We start from the raw sequence: 12,499 nt of genomic DNA, 5'->3' as shown, positions 1-12,499 counted from the left end.
GATGGCAGCGGAGGTACTTCGAAAGAAGGCGAAGTTTCTTGGCAATATCCAGAGAAGTCAGATGCAGGTAAGCGGAAATCTTGACTGTCTGTTTTTTTTTTCTGAGGTGGTGGAAATCGTCAAAAGGCACTGGCCTGGATTCAACAGCGTGTGGGATTTTTACCCACCTTACCTTACCCCCTCCATCATAAGGTATTACATCACGGGGCAGAGTCAGCTCATTTGAGCATGGTCACCTTCCGTTTCTACGCGGCGTACGAATTCGCGATTTTCTCGTATACTCTGTCTTTAGCAGTTTGTTTTGGATAGATGTGATCATGAAGTTGATTGTCTCCTAGTCTACCTGACATGCTAGCATTGTTCGCACCAGATTTTCCTGTACAAACACCTCTCCCAGAATATCCTCTAAGTTTTTCCATCCTTCCGCAAATCTTGGACAATGGAAGAATACGTGCTCTGGGTCCTCCGGACTCCATTGCAATTTGAACAATCTGGTGAAGTATCCTGTTTAACCTCCTTCAAGAGTGTTTCCAACTCACTTGCCATCTATTTGCAGTTATCTCCCTTTCGGCGTTATTCATCTGCGATAAAGGAGAGAAGGACCTGATACTGTATATATTCGTCATCTCATTTGTCAAGATATCATCATTCCCGAGATGACGAACGCACCATCATCTAAGATAGTTATGAAGGCAGAGCACGCTCTTTGGGCTGTTTTTCTGTATATTGCCCTCAGTTGGTTCGCGTTACGTGTGACCAGAGCTGTGTAGACTCGAATCGAACTCACTACCCTAGCTAAAAGTAACCTAGAACCATACCTCACACGTTCGGCATCAGCCTTGTTAGGACCATATTAGCGTTAGGTTTTTTTTTCGCAAGCATATTGCTGGTGTTGCTTATAACTGAGTTTCGCGTCTATCAACACTCCCAACTTGTTAACACTGATGAAGGGAACAAGTGGTTCCCCAAATCTCGGGATTTGCAAGACTAATAAATCAACACTAGGGAATAGGAAAAAAGTTTTTTATTATTTCAGATCACTCCCAAGTATTTGATAGCAGGCTTGGAAGTGATGATATAATTCCTGATTTTAATATGATCGCTTTGCATGGGTGTAACTCAGCATTCTCGGGATGCTTTGTGAGTACAACCACCGCTATATCGTCGGCGTAACACACCACCGTGCCCTCCAAAACCCACAGCAGTGGGCCTTTGGTTTATCATCGGTGTCATACTAGAGCTTGTTCGTGTAAATAGCTCGTCGGCGTAACACACCACCGTGTTGTCCTCCAAAACCCACAGCAGTGGGCCCTGTGGGATACCTGCGGAGATAATATACTCTTTCGGTTTATCATCAGTGTCATACCAGAGCCCGTTCGTGTATATAGCTGTTGACAATAGTGGCGAGATAGGCGGGAATACCAATCTTCACTAGGAATTCCCGTATTAGGTTCAAATTGGCCGAATTGAATGCATTGCTCACATCCAGGGTCACTACCAAATAATGTTGCTGGTACTACCCTTTCCGTGAACCTTGATGAGTTTGATGGCATCAATGGTTGATCTCGGAGCTTTGTTATCAATTCTTCTGCCGCAGATCTCCAGCATCTCGTCTCTAGTGACTTGCTGTGGGAATAACCATTGAATGATTTTTAACAAGAGAGTAGGGCACGTGATCTACATTGATGAACGGTTTCTTAATCGCCCCATCACGATCCTATAGGCGCGTGAGCGTGCGCATTACATCCGCTTCCGAACATAGCTCTTTAAAATAGTCCCCTTTGCTCCGTTGGGTTACTTATAGGCGCACACTTTTTGCCCCTCATTATTCTACCTACCGCCCTTTGAGTTGCGCTTCCGACTCGGCTGATCGAAGGCTGGCCAGTTTACTATTCCACCAGTAATTGGGTCTTCTACTGAGGAATGAGGGCCTCCTAGGCAAGGACGCGTCACATGTTTAAGCGATTCATTGGGTCACATGGACAGCTCTTTCCGTGGAGTCGCCTGCTTTATCAGGTTGGTCAAACCACACCTCTATGAAGGTGTGCTACTCTAAAGCTTTTGCAGCCCAGCCTGACATTTTTCTTGGTTTCGGGCATGATGGTTCTGCGCCGTGTGGCCTACAGTTCAAAAATATTGCCTGGTGATCGTTATAGGTGTATTCCTCGTTGACGCATCAGGACATACCAGACGCCAGGGCTGACAAAGATTAGGCCTAAGATTGAGGCAGACCCCCCGTCCGAAAAGTGTTTACATCATCTTCGTTGGCCAGAATTACATCCAACTGCGCAAAAGCATCTAATATACTGTGCCCCCTTGCGTTTGCTTCTTTGCTACCCCACTCAAGAAAAAGGAGGAAACTGAATGGGCTTTGCCTTCCAGAGATGTGGAGTACAACCCTTCAACTCTCCGAAGAAGTGAAATATCTGGGAGTTATTCTAGGCAAGAAGCTTCTTTGGAACAAACATGTAGAGGTAAAGATGAAACGAGCGCTCACAGCTTATGGGCTGTGTAGGCGGACCTTTGCCTCAACATGGGGACTTAGGCTTCAGGTAGTAATGTGGATATATGTTGCTATCATTAGGCCAATGTTCACTTATGCAGGCGTAGTGTGGTGGGTTCAGGTGAAACAGAAGAGTTTTCGCTGTAAACTAGCCGCACTGCAAAGAACTGTGTGTCTGGGTATTACCGAAGCCATGAGCACCACATCCGGCGCAGCTCTGAATGCATTACTTAATTTGCAGCCCTTGGATTTGTTTATTCAGGGCACTGCAATGAGAGCGGCTCATAGACTAATTCGATTAGATCTATTTGAAAACAATGGACGTAGGGGGCACAAAGCATTGGAAGAGTCATTGGGAGAACTGAATCTAGTTTTTGCGATGCCTTCCGATTCTCAAATCCCATTGCATCCGTCTGGCAGAAGATATGATGTTATCTTGAAACGGAGAGAAAACTAGGACGAACCAGAAGAATGTGTGTCAGGATATACTGACGTCTTCTACACCGATGGCTCAAAGACAGAAAATGGTTTTGGAGCCGGAGTCTACTTCTGGAATAAAAACGAGAAGTGGGCTTTTCCTTTGGGACAATACACAACGGTCTTTCAGGCTGAAGTGTATGCGATCCTAAAGGCTGAAGCCTGAATGATTGACGAGTGGTTGCAGGGCAGGCGCATCGCAATCTGTAGCGATAGTCAAGCTGCATTGAGGGCGTTGAGTAGCTTTGATCACTTCAAAAATCGTTCAGGAATGTAGAAACCGATTGAATTCTGTTTCCAGATTCAATATGGTTGATTTACTCTGGGTACCTGGTCATTGTGGAGTAGAGGGAAATGAAATTTCGGATGTGTTAGCAAAAGAGGCTTCAACTTTCCCCAGCCCGGACCGGAACCAGCAATTGGGGTGTCGGTGGCATTGGCTGATGCTGCTATCAAAAACTGCTGACAAGCTTCCCATAATGACAGGTGGCGAAGCCTTAATGCTGCTAGACAGACAAAACTCTTCTTGTCAGAGCCAAACAAACATACTGCAAAGTTTATCCTGTCGAAAAGCAGGAGGATTTGCAAAAGTATTGTGGGCATTCTGACTGGCTATAATTCACTAGCTGGGCATATGTTCAGAATAGGAATTACCCAAGATGATACGTGTCCATCCTATAATGAGGAAGCGGAATCTACGGAACATTTTCTATGTGAGTGCCGCGCTTACGGACGCATCAGACATCAGATTTTTGGTGCTGACGTGCTCCAACTACAGCGGATAGCATCACGTCCTCTAACCAAATCCTGCGATACATAAATGAATCCGGGATATTCCGTTAGACGTTGGAATTGAGTACAATGGACCGTTAAGGTCTGAGTCCTCAGAGGCTTTGCTTCTCCCCCACCTCAAATACACACACACACACACACACCACTCAAGAGCCCAAGCACTACGTCCTTGCGTTAAGAGCAAGATTGTCAACCATTTCTTCGAATTCGGGCAGTGTCAGAATTAGTGGGGAGTAACAGCTGTACACATATACCCCGTTTATTTTCGTCCTGTCTGTCTGTTACAAGAATTTTTCTCTGAAATGGTTATACCGATTGACACCAAATTTTGTGGGAAGATGGAAACTGTTAACGCTCATGCATGCGGTGAGTTACATCGCTCGCTATTTGGAAAAGAGGAGCGTACATTTTTTTTCACCGAATATAGTTATGCGGGGTATCAAATGAAAAGTCTCGGTTGCTACCTTTCAAATCTGGTCTCAGTTTTGCCATTTAATGCACAAGAGGGGAAGCCGGGGGCTGAAAAGTGGTCATTTCTTTCACATACCCATTCTAAGAACCTACCCAACCGAAAAATCTGAAGAAAGTCACGAACCTTCAACTATACGGTGCCTCGGCTCCCAAATATTCTCCATACCGATATATGTTCAAACAAAGTTAATAATAGTAATTTTCAGTAATTGACTGCAATACCCTCTTTAAGTGCATCCTAGAATCATGAAATGCAGTAGTATAGGTTGTAATATAAAGTATGATTCTACCAAGTTATAGTAGGTCAAAGTAGTCGCTTTAACGCAAATTCTAGGACTTTCAATGTTAATATCACGTTAAAGAGAATATTCTGACATAATATATTGTGCGCATATTTTACGCGCTTGGTAGAAATGGGACAAAGGTCCACTCAAATATTTTTATATAAGAAATACACGAAGCCGGTCATACCTGAAGCGCTCAGTTTCCGGTTTCCCGACTTGTCTTCTACTGGTAAAGTTATAAGAGTGCCATTATATACATAGCCAGAGGGTTTGGTTTAACAAAATCTGTCGTATTGGATCAGTAAAGGGAGCTACGCTTGAAATTGTCGTAACAATCTGGACTTTAAAATTGTTAGAATTAATTAGAAACTGGCGGTTGCTAGACGAAGTCTCACAGTGAGACCACCGTAGAATTTAGTCTGACTATTGCCGGCGAACAGGCTATAATGCAAAGGCAGAATCCTAATAAACTTCTTGGCAACAACGTGCAGTTCCCTAGTCGTGGAAACCCTGAGAAATGAGTACACAATGGCGGCGTCCGTGGACCAAGAAGGGGCCTTTAACTATGCGCCTTTCCAAGATTTTACGATGCTCCTATTCTGACAATAAAAGTAAAGAAAGGCTGCCCCCAAGGACGTGTGCTGATAGCACACCACTTCTGTGCTGCTATTAGGCTGATGTTCGTTTGAGCATTCGTAGTGTGATATATTAAGATGCAATGAAAGAGTTTTCAATGTAAACTCTGTAATGTAGGCGGCTAACATCTGCATCATTTCGTTTGCTTTGTTCGGTGACAAGCGGACAAGAATATTCTTTTTATAATACGCATTATAATTGTTTTTCTCGTTTAGCGTCTCTACCATATTACATTTTTTTCAAGTTCCCATTGTCATCCTATTTTTCGTCCCAGCATCCACTTAATTGTGTTCCATGTGATGAAGTGTGTTATTAACGCTTGTTTTTGGCTAAGGCGAAATTTTGTGCATGCAATTACGTCTGATAGAATATAGTGGGACTCCCTGTGGGTGGATGCTGGGTCGATAAAGGATGGCTTAGTTGGTGAGGAGAGTTAAGTTAGAAGCGATAGCGAGTGGTCGTTTGATTGTTCGTCCGGATGAATTCATATTTTCTTAGAAACTTTTCTATGACACATGCCAAAAAAATCTTGTGTTAATGTGAACTGACTTTTGTGTAGATTGATGTGAGTTATTCAATAATAATGATTCGAGAGGACCCAGAAACGTGGAATAACCTTGTGGAAGTAGGCAGCAGTTGGTTTGAACTTCTTCGAGTGCATTTCTACGTGACTGCTTTTGAGATTGCCTATTGCTAAACTTTTATAAAAAGTGAAAAACACGGTTCGATTTCACTTGCATATATATAGGTTGTTAACAAAGTTCTGTAATGAATAATTTGTACTATCCGCAGCTTTGGTACATGGGTGGTATTTCATTCGTCTTTCCCCAACTCCGTCTGACAGGACAGTGCATTTAATAGTTTCTAATATTCCTTCTTTTTTCTCCCATTTTAACACTCATTAACGTTTTATTAATGTGAAGTAGAAGATTAATTTTGAAGATAATTCCCTTTATTGGCCCATAATTTTGTAAAATAAATACAATTTCGGGCACTAACTATCTTATCTTCATCTTATTTTCAGTTGGTCCCCAAAATACTCAATTTGTTTTCATTTTACAAATTATTAGCCAATAAAGGAATATATCTTCCTTTTACGTACTTAAAACTTTGGCTAACTAACCACCTCCTAATTGAAACCAATTAATTTTACTTATTTTAAAAAACCGAGGACCGGGACCGGTTGATAAAAGTGGTCATTGATCAGCTGGACGCAGGCGAGGAGATCGTTTATGTCTTTCAACGAAAGAAAATCGATTTTGGCTCTTGGAAGTTAAAGTGGTTTTGATTTTGAGATAAGGTGAGCAGGAAGGGGTTGATGGATACATAACGTTTTTAAAAGATTGTGGATGGAATTCTATCAAGCTTGGATGTCTCAAACAGTTTTTCCTTATTCTAGAATTCCTTGCTAGTGAAGCGACTTCTTCAAGAATTCTTAATTGATTGGGGAAATCCAAGAAGACGAAGTGTCACAATCTTTTGACGTCATTGCTGTTTTTCTGAGCGTCCCGATCAAAGAAGGAACCGTTCAAGTAGATGATTGGTAACATCAACAACAAGAAGAGCTAATTGGAAAGGCAAGGTAAAACAATATGTGAAACTAATCTGAATCTGTATGGAAGAAGAATACGTTTCATCGAACAAACCAAAAGGAGGTGGAAACATGTATTGGAGAATCCTTAAAGGAAGCAGAGTTGGCAAAAAAAAGTTTCGATAGTCTTTAGATCGAAGGTAACAGAATATATGGTCATAAGTAACCACCAGCAAGGAAGTTAAACATGAGCAAATTGATCAGGAGACGCACTCGTAACGACAATTTTAACGTTCCATCATCATCATCAACAACCGGTATCCGGTCTAGGCCTGCCTTAATAATGAACTCCAGACATCCCGGTTTTGGGTCGAGGTCCACCAATTCGATATCCTTAAAAGCCGTCTGGCGCCCTGATCTACGCCATCGCTCTATCTCAAGCAAGGTCTGCCTCGTCTTCTTTTTCTACCATAGATATTGCCCTTATAGATTTTCCGGGCTGGATCATCCTCATCCATACGGATTAGGTGACCCGTCCACCGTAACCTATTGAGCCGGATTTTATCCCCAATCAGACGGTTGTGGTATCGCTCATAGATTTCGCCGTTACGTAGGCTACGGAATCGCTAATCCTCATGTAAGCGGTTCGCCATGGGCGAGACAAGCGATCGGATGGAAGAAATGAATCGTGATTTAGTTACTTCCCGTACCTAGGAGAGGGAATATAAATAGAACAATGTGTAATTTCTTTTCCCATTCAAACCCAAGCACTGATGAAGGCTCGTTTCACACATATTCGCTTTGAAACGGTTTAGTTCGTTTTCGGTTCTGTTTAGTTTGCTGGCGACGAGTGAAAGTAAAACCTATTCATGTCCTGGGAGCATTCGGTGCTATGCGGTTTCAATTAGGTGCGGAATAGTATCGAATTACCCAGTACAGGCGATCAATGCATTGTTGAGTGTTCTGGATAATTTTTCACCCTCTATTCCACAACTGCAGTATTTTCCAATACGCAAACCTTTTTTTGGTCTGATACTTTTGGCAGAATTCGCTTGGAATTTACGTACTAAACGAAACCACGTTGGCGAACACCAATGCATTGCATCACATATACGGTACTACCATCAGATCTTATGCGCGAATTTTTCTCCCGCTATTACCGTCGGTGGTGGAAGATGCGCAATGATTTTTCTCCACCATAAAATTTCGATCAATGCGCTCGGAATTGAATCTCTTCTAAACAGTCTTTTTGAATGGTACACAACTAAAGAAGTCATCATATCAATAATGGACGAAAAAGGTATAGCGTCATGTTCGAACTGACAATTACTTTCCTGTGAGTATTTCGCGTGGTTGATGTTTCATGATATGTTGTTCACTCTTCTTTACATCAACTTGATATCTAATCATTCTCTAAATTTTTCCAGAGCCAAATTGGGAGCTTAATATTAGTCAGAGCGGTAAATGAGTGGAGATAGTGGTGAAGTAGATTTATAGCTTTTGCCTAAATTTCAATTTCTGACTATCGGAATTGAGATTAATGACCACGAAGAGGAAAAGCTACTTTTCTATTTCTGGTCGATATCCGTTGTTGCAATTTAACCAGCGAAAAAAAGGGAAAATAATTGGGTCTCTTAAGGTTTGAAGTACGGTTTCGTTCTAAAATCTTCAGTCTATTTTAATATCAAACTACAATCCATTAAAATTAGTCATTTTTATATTTCCGGTATTACTTGAACAACAGCCTCTAAGAGGTTTCTAAAAAGATCAATCCCAATTGCCTTTATTCTGTTCATGTTATTTGATAGGACATCAAAGGCTAATCACTTTGGTATCAGGTTAGAAGCGTTGCACGCTAAGGGTCCCATTCCTCGTCTATTTTACTTTAAGGTGTTCAAGCGCTCTCCAGACAAGTGTGTACGTGCTGCTATTATAGAACCCAGCGGTAGTCGTCCTTTTGTTAAGATTTCCTTCACATGGGATATAATTTCAACAACGTCAAGTTACAAAGTGTATTAGCAATTTTCGTAGGCAATCAGACAGGAAATGGCTCTGTTCTACCCGAATCCTTTCTGGGATTAGTATTCGTGGGTGCCCAACATTTTCTTGTCTCATCCAATTGTTTTGCGGACAAAAGAAAGGCTTAATTTCATTTTAAGTGAGGTCTTCGTTCTGTTGAGCGCCTTCTTTTAATTCTTATAATTTCTGTTGTGGAAATCTTTCCAATTTGGTGCTGCTTTTTACGATCGTTGCTGGTTGCATGATTTGTTTTCAGGGAATTGATATGATGGCAACAGCAGATGAATGTAATTGAATCCCAGATGGTAGTTGGCCTCGAATCATGAGAAGTATTCAATTGAAAGGGTCATGGATGCTTTCTATGGAATGAAGGTTGATTTTCTATAGGTTATTAATTGAGAATCGCATGGAAAACAGAACATATGTGCACGCAGTTTTGCATGTAAATTAGTTTCATATTTTCAGACAAGTGAGCATTCGTACATCCTCTGACAAGGTAGTGACTTATATGTCGCGGATTTTTCACACTTAAATTTTAATATTCTGGTCCAAAGGGGAGTCCATACAACTCATTCAAGCCAAATTGAATATATTGTTTTATAGTTTATGAATTTACGGAACGAAATTGTTTAAATTGTTGAAAGGTTGCAAATGTAGAATATTGCAAGACAAAAATTCATACGTTCCTTTTATTTGAAAGAAAATACTGATATCTAAAATATTGGCCAACTGATACTTCAAGGATGGTCCTAATGTTTGGTTAACAGGTTTCTCTGTTGCAGAACAAATTTCATCTGAAATTATAAATGGGAATGTTGTATAAGTCATTTCAATCTACAAGGAGTAGTTACTCTATTGATTAGTAGCCTTCTGCAACCTGCAGATTATCAAAGTCTTCTTTTTCTTCAGTCTTGGTCCCGTTCACAAGCGGGGTCGGCTCGTCGTGATCGGTTGCCATTCGGCCGGCCTTTTGGTCGTTTACCATTGACTTCGATCTTCAGAGCAATCTGTGCAAGTGAATTCTCGTTAGCGAATTGCGTGACCATACCATCGAAGACGCCTCTCTCGCAATTTTTCCACGATTGGTGCAACCCCATAACGATAGCGGATATCCTCATTTCGGATGTGATCGAAACGTGTCACGCCACTAGTCCAATGCAACATCTTCCTCTCCATTACCGCAAGACACCGCTCATTGTCTTTTATAGTCAGCTGACACTCAGAACCATAGAGGGCGACAGGACGGACGACATTGCGCTAAATTTTAGATTTGAAACGTTTGTTGATACGTCGATCATACAGAACATCAGTTGTGGAACGCCACTTCATTCAAGCTGCGTTAATGCGTGAAGCAATTTCATAACGCAGTTCTCCAATGGCTGATAGCGTTGACCCGAGGTATTTAAATCGTTCAGTTCTGGGTAGATCACTGCCGCTGACAGTGATTGCGCCTGTTTCATGGGGATCGGTCGTCAAAAATTCAGTTTTGTTTAGATTCAATCTGAGACCGTGTTGCATGAGACGATCATTCCATTTTTGGACAATCGCGCGAGATCATTTTTGCTATCAGATGCTAAGAAAACATCATCTGCATAAAACAGTGTGTAGGGCGCTGGACGTTGGATATCCCGTGTGACGGTGCTCATAACAAGAACAAAGAGGAGTGGTGCGAGGGCGCTTCCTGGATGAACACCAACAGAGGCACGAAGCGATTTTGATACACCCGCCATACTACGAACTTCAGTTTTCGAATCGTGGTAGAGTAATTGAACCCACCGGACGAATTCTTCTGGTACTAAGTGTTGTCGTAAAGCATACCAGATGAATTCGTGTGGCATGTGGTCAAACGCTTTCTCTAGATCGAGAAATGCAATGTAAAGAGGGCGATACTTTTCACGTTGTTCACAAATCCGGTTTGATTCATGGTTATTTCAACGATTTCGCGCATATGTACGATTGTGAAGAATGCGTTCAAAAATCTTCACGGTATGGGAAAGTAACCGGATGGGACAGTAATTTGAACATTCTGCTGGACTGCCTTTATTTCTCCATATTGGAACAGTGGTACTTTCTTGCCAGTCAGATGGTGTTGTTCCTTTCTGAATAACCCGATTAAAGAATTCACTGAGCCAGCTTTTCGCTTTCCAGAGCTCAGATGCGACGCCCTCATGTCCTGTGGCTTTCCCCGATTTCATTTGTTTTATTGCCTTCTCGACTTCACTTGCACTGACAGTTGAAACTGGGTCAAATGTCGCCAATGATTGTGGAAGTGGAGGATGAACAAATTCTTCAGTTGAAATCTGTTCGAAGTATTCGCGCCATCTATCCGTTGTGGCCCGATGGTTGGTAAGCAAACCGTTCTTGTCAATAACGCAACAGAAGTGTTCGATAACCTGTATACGCTCGTTACGGCTTTTGGCAAGTCGATACAGATCTCTCACGCCATCCCGATCCGGTTTATCGTAAAGATTTTTGTAATGGTCCACTCGGGTGATAGCGACTGCTTTCTTTACTTCCCGGTTGGTATTATTATAAATTTGCCAATTAGCAAGCGTTTTATCGTCGAGAAATTTGTGGTAGAGGCGTTTCTTTTCACGGACCTTCATTTCAACATCATTATTCGAAAGCCCAAGATGTCGGTTAATTTACCGCTTACTCGGCTTTGTGACCCCGAGGGTTGCAGAGGCCGCTTTGTGGATCGTGCCTTTCATTTGATTCTACGATTCTTCCACATTCGTAATTGTTGGTAATCGCGTAAATGAGATGATTTCTTATTTCTTCTCACCACATCGTCACCATTTAATGCCCCGCGGGCCAGTGCGTTCCTCGCACTGTTTTGATGTTGAGGTTCGAAGGAGTCATTGGGAACGGTTTTGCAATCAGTGACGGTGGTAAAATGTCGGCGTCTTATGAGAATATAGTCGATTTGCGTTTTACTGTTCCCACTATAAAATGTAGGAAGATGAAACAATCGTTTGCTGAACTATGTATTCATAAGTACAAGGTCATCGGGTCCGCAAAATCGATTATACGCTCGCCACCCTCATTGCGGGCTCCGAACCCCTTTCCTCCATGGCACCTGTTACCGTCTGGTTTTTCACTCACATGACCATTAAGGTCGCCGGCAATGATGATATAGTCGTCAGCAAGCACATGACAAGTCTTCTCATCGAGAAGTTGTCAGAAGGTATCTTTCTTGGCATCAGGTCGACTTGTCTGTGGTGCGTATGCGGTGAAAAAGTAAATATTTAGTACGATCAGTTGATATAATGGTAGCGTCATCAGCCGATCATCAAATCATTCGATTTCTTTAATGGCATCACGCTCTAGCATTTCTCCGAGGCTTGTGACTCAATCTGATCATCATGTTTGTAACGACATTGTATGCATTTTCTTGGTCGGCCTGTCACCAAGAGAGATCAGGTAGGATTTCGCATAGTGAAATAACTTCAATTGTACTCTATTTATATCTTTCCTTGATCTCAGCATTTTATTTTTGTTTTACTGAGGATAGTACAGAGTACGTTGCCTCAAACCCTCGTCCTTTATCTGGGCTTGGGAGCAGCATACTATGTTAATAGCATGGCGGAGTTGCAGATTATCAAAGTCTGTGCTTTATATAATAAAAAGATTATGTGCGGTGGCGGAGTTGGCTGAGCGCTCCCTCGACCTCTTTAGCTCGGGTTCGAATCCCAACATCATTGGTATTTGTATTCGTCTTTGTGCTGTGCCGATACTGTAAGCTTATCTCTTGCATAGCATTAAGGGGTAAAGCGTGTAAAGACC

The sequence above is a fragment of the Hermetia illucens genome, chromosome 5 (genome assembly GCF_905115235.1).
Source record: "Hermetia illucens chromosome 5, iHerIll2.2.curated.20191125, whole genome shotgun sequence".
NCBI classification, from domain to species: domain Eukaryota; kingdom Metazoa; phylum Arthropoda; class Insecta; order Diptera; family Stratiomyidae; genus Hermetia; species Hermetia illucens.
This window is presented reverse-complemented; position numbering follows the sequence as displayed.